The sequence below is a fragment of the Myotis myotis genome, unplaced genomic scaffold (assembly GCF_014108235.1).
Source record: "Myotis myotis isolate mMyoMyo1 unplaced genomic scaffold, mMyoMyo1.p scaffold_m19_p_2, whole genome shotgun sequence".
NCBI classification, from domain to species: Eukaryota; Metazoa; Chordata; class Mammalia; order Chiroptera; family Vespertilionidae; genus Myotis; species Myotis myotis.
In genome coordinates, this window is record NW_023416324.1 from 3,527,922 (window position 1) to 3,541,178 (window position 13,257).

The following is a 13,257-nucleotide window of genomic DNA, read 5'->3' on the forward strand; positions in this document are numbered from 1 at the left end:
CTAGGCCTGGCCTGCGGGGATCGAGCTGAAACCGGCTCTCCGACATCTCCCAAGGGATCCAGGATTGCGAGAGGGCGGTTCTCGGGTGACACATCCCAAAATTGGGGTCCCTCCTCTCTGGTTCCGGGCGCATCACCCGAGAACTGCAGTTGCCAAGTCACCACAGCTTGGCAGCTCCTGTGTTGAGCTTCTGCCCCGCAGTGGTCAGTGTGCATCATAGCTACCTGCTGGCTGGTCAAACAGTTGGCAGGAAGGCAGGTCACTTAGACTTTTATATAGAGAGATTTTTTAATATTTTTATTGATTTCAGAGAGGAAGGGAGAGGGAGAGAGAGAGAGAAACATCAATGATGAGAGAGAATCATTGATTGGCTGCCTCCTGCATGCCTCCCACTAGGAATCGAGCCCACAACCGGTATGTGCCCTGACCAGGAATCAAACCATGACCTCCTGGTTCATAGGTTGACACTCAGCCACTGAGCCACACCAGCAGGCTCCTCTGTGGTTCTTTAGAAATATGATCATCTTTTTCTTTCTTTCTTTTTTAAAAAGAATATTTTATTGATCTTAGAGAGGAAGGAAGAGGGAGGGAGAAATAGAAACATCAATGATGGGAAAGAATCATTGATGGGCTGCCTCCTGAACACCCCCTACTGGGGATCGAGCCCACAACCCAGGCATGTGCCCTTGACCAAATGGAACCGGGTGCCCTTCGATCTGCAGTCTGAGGCTCTATCCACTGAGCCACACCGGCGAGGGCGATGCTTATCTTTTTCATCATCTGATTCTACTGTTTCTCCTTCTGGTAGAAGCCTGGCTTCTCTGAGCTGAGTCACCTCCATTGTCCTCCTGCCTGTTAGACCAGTTGCACCACAGCCAGCCCCGGAGGGAGGCTTCTGCTCCGTGTGCAGGTGTCTGGAGGGGTGGAGGGTTTGACTTCCAGATTTTGAATTCCTTTGGAGGCTCCTCGAGAATTTTTATTTCTGAGGCCACGTGCCTCTTCCAGGCTACCTGCTTGTTGAGCGGATTGTAGAGAAAGGAGGGTGGTCCCTGCCTGGCCCTCCTTTGGTTTCCCCGAAATGGGTGGGTGGGTGGGGGAGGCGGGTTCTCGCATCTGCCACTTCGTCTGTTCCACTGGGTTTAGCCGAAATGTGTACTGGTCACTCAGGCTAGAATGGTGCTTCTGCCCCCTTGCAACCTGCTGAGTGAGGGCAATAAAATCCAACACCCATGACCTGCCCCTCTGCCCCCATCACCCGCCCTGCCGCCTGCCATCTGCCGCCCTGCCGCCCTGCCGCCCTGCCGCCTGCCACCTGCCATCTGCCGCCCTGCCGCCCTGCGCCTGCCCCTGCCGCCTGCCACCTGCCATCTGCCGCCCTGCCGCCCTGCCGCCTGACACCTGCCGTGACGTGTGCTAGCCATTCAGGCTGCTGCTGCCTCGGGCCCAGTGCGGCTGGTTGCTGAGTGGGTGCTGCAATCCCACCCTCCTCTGTTGGGGCGTCTGCCAGGGCTGGGCTGTGTCTGTCTCTGTCTGTCCCCCCCTTTCTTTGCCCCCCCCCAACTCCCATACACCCGCCTCCAGGTGTCTCGGAGGGCTGATCTCTCGGGCATGCTTGTGTGTCTTGCAGGGAATTCTTGTGGGATTATAGTTGTAACTTGTTGTAACTCTTAGGGGAGAGACCAGGGAGTCGACTCACATCGCCGAGCTGCTAAGGTCACCCTTGTGCTTTGGTTTTAGTACAGCCGCCGGACCCTCAGTTTCCCCTCTGTCCACTCTCCTTGTGCATGTAGCTCTAGTCTAAGAAGTAGAGTCATCAGATTTCTGGATAAACAGATAAAAATACAGCAAATAAGAAGCCAGGAGGTGAAGAGAGGCAGACAGACAACCCTAAGAGACTGCAGCCAGCAGCTGACATTGAAATGCTGACTATAAACAATGCACTGAGGGAGGAAACCAAGATGGTGGCATAGGTAAACACCGGAAATTGCTGCCTCACACAACCGCTTCAAAAATACAACTAAAAGACAAAATGGACATCATCCAGAACCACAGGAAGGCTGGCTGAGTGGAAATTCTACAACTAGAAGGAAAGAGAAAAGCACACTGAGACTCAGAGGAGGTGCGGAAGTAAAGTGCAGAGGTACGGAGGCGCATGTGGAAAGGGGTGGCAATTGAGGACACGGTTGTCTTTTTCAATCGGGAGTCTCAAGCTCTCGACTGCTCTGAACTCCAGTTCCGGGCGAGTCTCTGGGGACCCAGACTCATTCGGGGAGACACTGGACTGTCTGGCATCGGTTGGAACTCGAGGGCGGCTTTCTCAGAGGTGCTTGCAGCGATTACCGGGACACTGAGACACGGGGCCTTTTAGGGTAGGACTGAGGAGCAGCCATAGCTGTTTGCTCCGCCCTGTTGATTCCCTGAGACCCCGCCCCACCCAAGCTGTGTGCAGAGGCTTTTGCATATGAAAGGCTTGGCCCTTTGCAATCTGAAAATTACCTAACAAACTGCAGCTGGGTCAGAGAGACCCAGAACTTCCAAAAGAAGGCCCAAGGCCCCACAGCAGCTTGCATTGCTTCACAGCTGGGCCTCATCTGGGCATCTCCAAACCCCAAACAAAGAAGAGGAATCTGCAGATCTCTCCATAGCTCCTGCTGGGTAGCCTCAGGAAGAGGCTAAAGTAGCACCTCCTTAGAGATCCAAGAGCCAGTGTACCCAGTGGTCAGAGTGGGACCATCCAGATTACAACTCCTCAGATCCATAAGGGACACTCAGGGGCAGACTCAGTGAGCACCAAAGTCCCACTGAAGCAAGTCTTGCCCTAGAAGGGTGTCTCCAGCACAGAAGTTCTCCCACTGCAGGCACAGCTGATTCTCACAGCCAATTGGCCTGGAGGTCAATTCTTCCCAGTGATACTTACAGCAATCAAAGCTTAACTACAACAAGACTGTGCACAAAGCCCAAAAAGGGGGTGCACCAAGAGTGTCCACCCCAGGTAATTGGGGAGGCTGAACCACTGGGCCCTATAGGACACCTAGCACACAAAGCCACTCTGTCAACACAGGGAAACATAAAAAATGTGGAGACAAAGAAATAGGTCACAAATGACAGAAATGGAGGAAAGCAAACTACAGGATATAGAGTTCAAAACCACACTTATAAGGTTTTTCAAGAATTTTCTAGAAACCGCCGATAAATTTAGTAAGACCTTCAAAAAGTCTGGTGGAGCAGAGCCCGCGGACCGAGGGGCTCCGCCGCCAGCGCTGCACGGCGGGAGCGGGAGCGGGAGGCGGCCGGGCGCCCCAGCAGCTCGCCGGCCCGGCGCTTCCTCCTCGCCGCCCTCCGCCAGCCACCGTGTCTGACCCCGCGGTCAACGCGCAGCTGGACGGCATCATTTCGGACTTCGAAGCCTTGAAAAGATCTTTCGAGGTCGAGGAGGTCGACACGCCCAACTCCACCCCACCCCGGAGGGTCCAGACGCCCCTGCTCCGGGCCACCGTGGCCAGCTCCACCCAGATGTTCCAGGACCTGGGGGCGAAGAACTCGGAGCCGCCCGCCCGCCATGTAGACGCCCTCAGCCAGCGGTCCCCCAAGGCCGCCCTGCGAAGGGTCGAGCTGTCGGGGCCCAAGTCCGAGCCCATGTCCCGGCGCACCGAGATCTCCATCGACATCTCATCCAAGCAGGTGGAGCCCGCCGGCACCCCCGGGCCCTCGCGGTTCGGGCTGAAGCGGGCCGAGGCGCTGGGCCACAAGACGCCGGAGCCCACGCCGCGGAGGACGGAGATCACCATCGTCAAACCCCAGGAGCCAGCCCACCGGAGAATGGAGACCCCCGCCGCCAAGGTCTCCGAGGTGTCTACCGCCCCCACGGCCGACCCCGCCCCCAGGAGGGTGGAGATCCAGGTGCCCAAGTCGGCCGAGGTGCCCACCGCCCCCGTCCCGTCCCTGGAGAATTCAGAGCCCACCCCGCTGTCTCAGCTGCAGAGCAGGCTGGAGCCCAAGCCCCTGCCTCCCTCGGCCGAAGCCCCACCCAGGAGCCAGGAAGGTGAGCAGCCAAGTGCCCGGTGTGGCCAGGGGTGGTGGTGATTGGGGGCGGGAACTGGCTTTGCCACGGAGTCTTGGAGAAAGAAGCTGAATGGGGGGGTGGGGGTTGTGCTTCCGTGGGGACCTAGAACACACAGGGGCCAGCGGCCGCGGGCTCAGGGAGCAGGCTGTCCAGGGAGGATGGGCCGGATGCGGCAGGTGGCACTGAGCTGGGCTTTGGGACGAACCCTCTATGGCCAGCGTGGACTGTGCCGTCGAACCGCTGCTGTGTGAGCCGGACGGCGGGGCTGGAGCTTGGAGCCTGGAAATGCAAGGCAGGGGCGTTTGCACCTTGAGGACGGGCTTTCACGTTCTGTGGTCGCGGGGCCCCAGGCAGGACTAGCAGGCGGCCCTAAGAGTGCCTGGCAGAGGCCGAGGTCCCCGGGTAGGGGTTGGGGGGTTTTGGGGGTCCTGTCCCCCCTGAGGTTTTGCATTGGAGGTTTTCTACCGGCTCCCCCAGGAGGGAAGTTGTGAGCAGAGGCCAGGAGAACATAAGAACCTCATCTCTGGACCCTCAGACTCTTTGAGCTGCTGGGGAGGGGTCCCGGGCCAGGCGTCCCCATGATACCTGCCCACAGCTACGTTTGGGGGTGCTCTTCTGATGAGGGGAGGGGGAGGGAAGCAAGGGTCTTGGGCACTGTCCTCAGAGGACCCAAACCCAGACTCTGGCTCGCTCGGGGAGCTTCCAGGGGAGGCAGTGGGGATCCCCGTGCGACCCCGGGCCCCAGGGTTGTGCGGTTGCCAGCGGCACTGTGAGCCGCGTGGCTGCCGGGTCCGTTCTGATCGCCGGACTCGGACCCGTGAACGTTCAGTAGGTGTTGTGTGCGTTGGACGGACAGAACATTCTGGGGCTTTGATTTACCTTTTCGAAGTGACTGTTTTTAGTTGTGGTTATAATACACATAACGTAAAACCCTTTTAACCGCGTTCAAGTGCACAGCTCAGTGGCATTAGTGGCACTCACATCGCTGTGCAGCTGTCCCCACCGCCATCTCCAGGACTTGCTCTTTGCCCCCATCGCACAGTCACTCCCACCCCCAGCCCTGGCCCCGCCCTCCCCGCCCCCGAATGTAAGTGGGGTCACACAGTGCCTGTCCTGCGTCTGGCTGTCACGGAGCGTCACGTCCTCCCGGTCTGCCTGCGCCGGAGCAGGTGTCGGGCTCCTTCCTGTCTGAGGCCGGGGTTCCGGGGGGTGTCCGTCGTCTTTGACGGACAGCGGCTGCCTCTGCCTGCGGGGCTTGTGCGCCGTGACCGTGGGCGCACGCCTCTCTCCCCCCTGCCTGCACTTCCTCTCGCTTTTCCTTGTTGAGTGAGACTTTCCAGGGGCCAGCGGACTTGGGGACCGAGGGCCCTGGGCTGGCGATGGAGGGGGGCGTGGGGTGAGCCGCTGTGTTCTGTGCAAGCGAACGTTTGAGCAGGTGGGGCCGGGGCTGAGGGGCTGAGGGTGCTTCCTGCAGCGCCGGCCACTCTGAGCAGCCGCCTGTGTGGGTCTGTTCTCGCTCCCACGTCCATGTCCCGAAACGTGACCCTGCAGAGCCACTTCCTGGAGTGCTGTGAGGACAGCCGGCCAGTGTTCGGGGCGTGTCCGGGAGGCCATTTCCTCGTAATCCTCGGCTGATCTTCGGTTGGTCCAGGGCCTCTGGCACCGGATACGTCCCCCTCCAGGGGGGTGAGGTGTTCACACGCGGCCCGGTCCAACAGGATGTGGCCGGGAGATGGCCGTGCCAGGCCGGCCAAGTCTTGGTGACAGCTGGTGGATGCGCACGGAGATGGTCCCGGCTCTGGGGGGACAGGCAAGGGGTGCCTGCTCAAGTGGCAGGGCCCTGGGTCAGCGGGCGGGCGGGGCACAGACTCCGGGTGTGCAGGGACGGTCAGGCGGGCTGTGGCTGAGCAGGGGGACCCCCCAGGGGAGGACGGGGTAGGGGGACCAGGAGCAGTAGGGGCGGCTTCCCAGGAGCGTGGCCCCGCCCCCTAAGGCTTGGACCCTGTGGGGTTAATCCAGCAAAGGAGGGGCGAGCCTAGCATTTCCAGCGGAGGCCTGAAGCGAGGGACCTGTGACATTTCTCCGTGGAAATGAATGTGGCCATCCGGGTGGGAGTGAACGCATTCGGCAGCCCCCCAGACCCGACTTCCCCCGGAGCGGCCCCCAGAGGGGTGTCCAGCCCCCCTTGCAGGGGCCACAACCTGGCGCGACTGTGCCAGTTGTGTGTGTACACGCGTGTGAACTCACATGTGTGCCCGTGCCCCGACCCCGGGTCTTAGCGGCTGGGGCGGGCTCTCTGAGCCAGGGCTCACCTGCGGAGCCCCTTTAGGCTGGGCATGTGCACTGACTGGGGGTGGGGCGGGGCTGGACGGCCGCTGGGAGAGGAAGAGGCTCTGTGGGGGAGGGGCTGGGATGACTCACTTTGGGAGGATCTTTCCTCTTCCAGCAGGTTCTGGAAGGAGCCCGGGCCAGGAGGGGGCGAGGCCCACTGAGGGCCGGGGAATGTGGCCTCGACCTGCTCGGCCCTGGACGTGAGGCCAGGGGTCCTGGGCATCTGCCGGGAGGGCAGGGCTTTCCTGGTGGAGGGCGTTCCCGGAATGCGTTGCCGTGGCTTCTGGGGGCCCAGGTCTGCGTTCCCACCCAGCCCCTGCCCCGCCCGCCTCTTCCTCTCCCCTCCTCTGGTCCTGGCCCTCCCAGTTCTCCCAGATGCACATCCTGCCTGTGCATCGGCCCCACGTCCTGTCCATCTCTCCTGCGGCCGGGCACTCCCGTCCCTTCCACCCTTCCGTTGGGGGCTGGGCGGAGCGCGGCAGGAAGCCTCCCACCCTTCGTGGCACCCTGCCCCTTGCACCTGAGGCCCAGCTGGCACAGCAGGGGCAAGGATCAGGGAGGGAGTGAGTTCTGCACTCTCTGTTCAGACTCTCGCCCTCTGCCTCTGCCTCCAGGAAGCCTCCCAGCTGGCTTTGGTGCTGGAGAGTCTCCTGGGACCCCAGCTGAGTTGCGCCCAGATTGACCTCCCTAAACAGGGCACCGATGAAATCTTTGCCCACTCGGAGCCTCCTCCGGCCCACCCATCCCGGGGCCTCCACAACCCCGTCTCCCTCTTGTCCAGCTGCCGGCTCCACAGCTCCTCCTGCCCGGTCCTTTCCTGGCCTCCCATGGGCCTCCTTTCCTCACAGCTGATCTGCTCTGACCTTCTGACCCCCAACTTGGCTCCTCCTCACATCACTGCTCTTTGAACTCCTATGCATCCTCCAAAGCCCAGCTCAAGTGGCACCTCTTCCATGAAGCCCTCCCATGAGCTGGAAGTAGCCTCACTTCCTCTGACTCCCAGGCCTTTTTGCATCTTTCTTGTGTGTCATATCTCATGTTTGGCTTGGGATGTGAATTATTTGTACATGAGCCTTCTTTCCTCTGCCAGGATTTTTAACGTAGAAAGTAGTTTCGCATAGTACCTTTCCTTTAAAATTCAGAAAATATAGAAATTAGAAAGAAACAGAAATTTACCAGTAGCTAAACTCTTAATGTTTGCTCTATATTCTTCAGAATTCCTTCCATGCCCCCCAGGATTCTATGTTACTAGAGGGTGGGGGTTTTATCTTTGTTTCTGGTTTGTTTTGTTTGTAAGAATCCTGTAAGATCCTGAGTCAGTGATGTGGGCACAGCAGGTGCTCAGTAAAGTCACGTTGGAGGAGCGAGGTGAGAAGCTGTTTTGTCACCCTCGCAAGCAGATACTTTCTGGTCAAATAGGAACCCACAGACCTGCCCCGCTCCCCTCTGGCACCTGGGTTCTGAGGCTGCTGCCCGTCCCTGCACCTGGCACCTTCCGCGTCATCCCTCGGTCATCGCTGCCCCCCTCTCGGCCTCCGGGTGGGAGTGGCCTCGCCTCCTCTCCAGGTCCTCTGCCGGGGTGGCTCTGGGTGGGGCCGGGCTGCAGAACCCAGAATCCCGCCTGTGGGGCGGCTGCCGACTCTGCCTCACTTGGGAGTCTGTCACCGCCCCCCCCCCTCCCCCCCTTGGCTCCGCGCTGACAGCAGCCAAGTTTCCCGAGGCTGCCTTATAAGGCGGCACTGCCACTCACCCAGGGCCTGGCTCGCTGCTGCTGCTGGGTGCCCACAGGCGGCCCTGGGGGAGGCCATGGCGACAGGGCCGGGTGGTGAGTGGGGCGTCCCACTTGGAACCCAGCTGAGTTCCTGGGCGTGTCCTGGCTTTACCCTGTGGGACTTTGCTTTGCTCCCCCGACACCCGACTCAGTTTCTCTGTCCGTCAAATGGGCGAGGGATTGGGTCTGCTGGCCCCAGGTGGCCTGAGCTTTCCAGGTGTCTGTCCCATGGTGTGCCAGGGGCCACGCGTGACAGTGAGCATGAGATTGGGGTGCGGCAAACTGAGCGAGTGTCTCCATAGGGTTTCTCTCCAACTAAAACTACCAGAAATGCCCGGCTGGTGTGGCTCAGTGGTTGAGCGTCAACCTTGAGCCAGGAGGTCAGGGCTCGATTCCTGGTCAGGGCACACGCCCAGGTTGCGGGCTCCATCCCCAGTGTGGGGCGTGCAGGAGGCAGCCAATGGATGATTCTCTTTTATCGTTGATGTTTCTATCTCTCCCTCTCCCTTCCTCTCTGAAATCAATAAAAATAGATTTAACAAATAATTAAAAAAAAAAAAAAAAAAAAGTCTGGTGAGACCGCCAATAAATGTAGTGAGACCCTCAAGAAATCTAGTGAGACCCTATGGAAAAGGACCAACTAGAAATTAAGCATACACTGACTGAAATAAAGAATATTATACAGAGTTCCAACAGCAGACTAGAGGATCGCAAGAATCAAGTCAAAGATTTGAAATACGAAGAAGCAAAAAACACCCAACTGGAAAAACAAAAAGAAAAAAGATTCCAAAAATACGAAGATAGTGTAAGGAACCTCTGGGACAACTTCAAGCGTACCAACATCCGAATTATGGGGGTGCCAGAAGAAGAGAGAGAGAGCAAGATATTGAAAACCTATTTGAAGAAATAATGACAGAAAACTTCCCCTACCTGGTGAAAAAAATAGACTTACAAGTCCAGGAAGCCCAGAAAACCCCAAACAAAAGGAATCCAAAGAGGACCACACCAAGACACATCATAATTAAAATGCCAAGAGCAAAAGACAAAGAGAAAATCTTAAAAGCAGCAAGAGAAAGACAGTTACCTACAAGGGAGTACCCATACGACTGTCAGCTGATTTCTCAACAGAAACTATGCAGGCCAGAAGGGAGTGGCAAGAAATATTCAAAGTGATGAATACCAAGAACCTACAACCAAGATTACTTTACCCAGCAAAGCTATCATTCAGAATTGAAGGTCAGATAAAGAGCTTCACAGATAAGGAAAAGCTAAAGGAGTTCATCACCACCAAACCAGTATTATATGAAATGCTGAAAGGTATCCTTTAAGAAGAGGAAGAAGAAGAAAAAGGTAAAGATACAAATTATGAACAACAAATACATATCTATCAACAAGTGAATCTAAAAATCAAGTGAATAAATAATCTGATGAACAGAATAAACTGGTGAATATAATAGAATCAGGGGCATAGAAAGGGAGTGGACTGACTATTCTCGGGGGGGGGGGGGGAAAGGGGTGTGGGGGTGCAGGAAGAGACTGGACAAAAATCGTACACCTATGGATGAGGACAGTGGGGGGGGCGGTAAGGGCAGAGGGTGGAGTGGGAACCGGGTAGAGGGGAGCTATGGGGGGAAAAAAGAGGAACAACTGTAATAATCTAAACAATAAAGATTTAATTAAAAAAATAAAATAAGATAAATGCGCTGAACACGCTGGTCTCTCCAGGTGCCCCTGTGGCCCAGCCCTGCCCGGGTCCCTCAATCTGCCCCCAGCCCCCCAACTTCAGGGCTGACTTCTGGCAGGCCGGGGCTCGCAGACCTGCTCTGGCACCGAGTCCCATTTCCCATCTGATGGGCCATGGAGGTTTATAGTGTGAATATCACCTAGAGTAGACCGTGGTTGGCAAACTGCGGCTTGCAAGGCACATACAGCTCTTTGGCCCCTTGAGTGTGGCTCTTCCTAAGCCTTAGGAGTACCCTAATTAAGTTAATAACAGTGTACCTACCTATATAGTTTAACTTTAAAAAATTTGGCTCTCAAAAGAAATTTCAATCGTACTGTTGATATTTGGCTCTGTTGACTAATGAGTTTGCCGACCACTGCCCTAGAAGCGTAGGTGTACATTGCTTTAACAACTGAATAAGCTAGCTGACTGCCCCCGCCCCCCACCCCCCGATATCAGATATAGGAAATAAAAACCAATAAGTTAGGGGTCCTTTCATGTGGGGAGTATAGCCATATACAGCTATAGGCCCTGTGGGCATCTAGATATTACAATAGAGGGTAATAATTTTCATACTAATGGGGCCTCGGTCATTAAGTTTAATTACATTTATCTTTTTAAGAAAAGCAGGGAAGAGTGTGATATGTTTTAGAAGTTTTAATCCAAAATGGACGAAACGTCTTGCTGCTCAGGTAGAACTGAGCCTTTAACCATCTAGAGAAGTCGCCTGTCCAGGATGACTTGTTTTTACGATTCCAGAGCCGAAACTCTTGAGTGAAACAGAACAATGTCCCATCTGTGTTACTTATAGACCAAATGTACACAGTCTTCTGGAGCCAGACTCATCCTCCAGGCCAGGCCTGCACCAACCTGGGCCCCGGCGCACCTGGGCTGGTCCAACCCCAAAGGTGAGGATGGAGTCGGCGAAGAAGGAATGACACGGAGACAGCGTTCAGTTGATCAGCAGCCTAGCCAGGATCTCTAGCCAAGTTCTGGTCAGGATCTTCAGCGAAGTTCTGGTTAGGATCTCCAGCCAGGTTCTATGTCCATGTTCCCTTGTTAGGTTCTCCAGGTTCTCCAGCCAGGTTCTGTAGCCAGGTTCTGTCTAGGTTCTCCAGCCAGGTTCTGTAGCCAGGTTCTGTCTAGGTTCTCCAGCCAAGTTCTGTAGCCAGGTTGTGTCCAGGATCTTTTGCCATGTTCTCTCGCTAGGTTCTGTCTCTAGGCTCTGTCTCCAGTTTCTGTCCAGGATCTTTTGCCATGTTCTCTCCAGCAAAGTTCTTCTGTCTCTAGGCTCTGTGTAGGTTCTGTGTCTAGGTTCTGTGTCCTGTTGTCTTGTTACATCTGTATTTATACCAGTTGATTCCAATCCTATCAATCTCTATTCCAAAGGTTAGGGCGTTTCTTATCTCCATTCCAGGGAGTAAAGATTATGTAGCTTAAGGATGATTGTTCGTAGTTAAAGTGATTAATTACCTGCCTGGCACTTAGTTAAGGGGTTTTATTCCCTCCCTAACTTCAGGGGAAAACCCCTACCTGGGGAAACAACCTTTCTCAGAGAGGTGACCTTGGTTAAAACACATAGTGCCAAGAAGGTGAGCAAACATATTAAGAACAGTATGCCATATATGCCAGGTCCCTTGAAACAGCAAGCATGGACCGGCTCCCGGCACCCCTCCCTGTCCCTGAGCTTCCGTTTACCTTGGCTGACAGTGCCTCCCTGCTCACCTGGGCTCACCACGTCCCCCTGCTCCTTCTCTTTCTTTGCCTCCGCGGGCCTTCGTCATGGCGCTGTGGCGGCACCAGGAAGAACAAAAGCTCCTTTCTCGTGTTGATGCTATATTGTGCTGAAAATGTCAGCCCATCTCCCTGATAGGGTTCAGACTAAGACACGACCTTCCTGCCCTGGAGATGTGGTTGGATGAAGGCAGGAGAAGCCAGTCCAGAGTCTAGTGTGACACTAAAACAACAAGACCCAAACCCCCAACTGCAACAAACAAATACAAGGAAACTCCAGTTCATGGAAAGTTTTAGGGCCAAAGACGACAGTGAGTTAGAAAGAAGGCGACAAGGGTGACGCTGCCTGACTGTGGCTGATGTCCTTGGAGTGGGTGACACAGGAGACGAGGGGACCCTCTTCCTTTAGTCATGTTCCCTCATCAGCGGTGAGCCTGGCTGGTCTGATTGATTAATGAGCTTAATTACTGATCCTCATCACCCATGAGCCAGATGACCAGCCACGCAGGCTCGTGCCAAGGACCGGAGACCCCAGGGCAAAGCCTGGACGAATAGGTTGCCATGGGCTCCATGGCGGGGCTGCTACAATAATAGACTCACACAGGGAACTGAGGACTGTTGGGGGGCAGTGAAGGCACCAGGGCTCCCCGGGGTTCCCGGAGCGTGACACGCAGGACAGCGGGTCTCTGTGGGGCACAGAGGCAGGAGCCATGGGCAATGGACACTCACCCTCTCCCCAGCGCAGACCTGCGCGGGGCCCGCTCCTGGAGCCCTCCTCTCTCAGAGCACCTGCTCCTGCATCCTCTCCCTCCCTCGGCCCCGCCTCTCTCCCGCCTGTGCAGCACCCGACCCCATCCTGCGCTAGTGAGCTCCACTGTGTTTCCTGCCAGTGGGACCCTTGGCCTGCCTAAAGGCCAAGGCCCGTCCTCGCCGTCCTCAGCAGAGACGGGATCTCACGGGATCTGCGAGGCGGCCCTTCGGCAGGGCCGGGCCCAGCGGGCAGGGTGTGACCCGTCACTAAGACTGCAGAGTGGGGTTCTCACCCCAGCAAATGGGGACAAGAGCTCCGTGGGTTGGAGGAGTCCTGCATTTTTGCCTCTGGTTCCCTCACTAACAGACTGGGCGACAACGATAAACCACATCCTTTCTCCGTGGGATGAGGGGTCCGAGTAGATGAAAATGCCGTTTGTCCCAGCTGCCGCTCTGAGAACAACACACACATCCGTGTTAATCCCCGGGAGGGAGGTACATCCCCGAATCCTGGGAAACGCAGGCACAGGGGGGTGAGTCACTAGCCACAAGTCCCACAGCTGGTGAGCGGCGGGCAGGGATCTGAGCCCTCTGTCTGTCTGGCTTCAGCGTCCTTGCCCTTCTCCATGCCCTTCACCTGGCTGAACTCACATGCCATGTTGCCCTCTGGGCATCCCTGGACTGGGGCGTGGGGGAGAGCTGGCGGTGAGATGGACGAGGCTGGGGCCTCGCTCTGTGCTCTGGAATAGGCGGTCTATTGTATGGGCCAGGGCACAAGCACCCCTAGGAGCGCTGCCCTAGGCCTGTGTCCTCTCTGAAGGGCATGCGAAGTGCTGGCCGGTCAGCAGTTACCAATCAAAAGGCTCTCTGTGGGCTCAGTTCAAG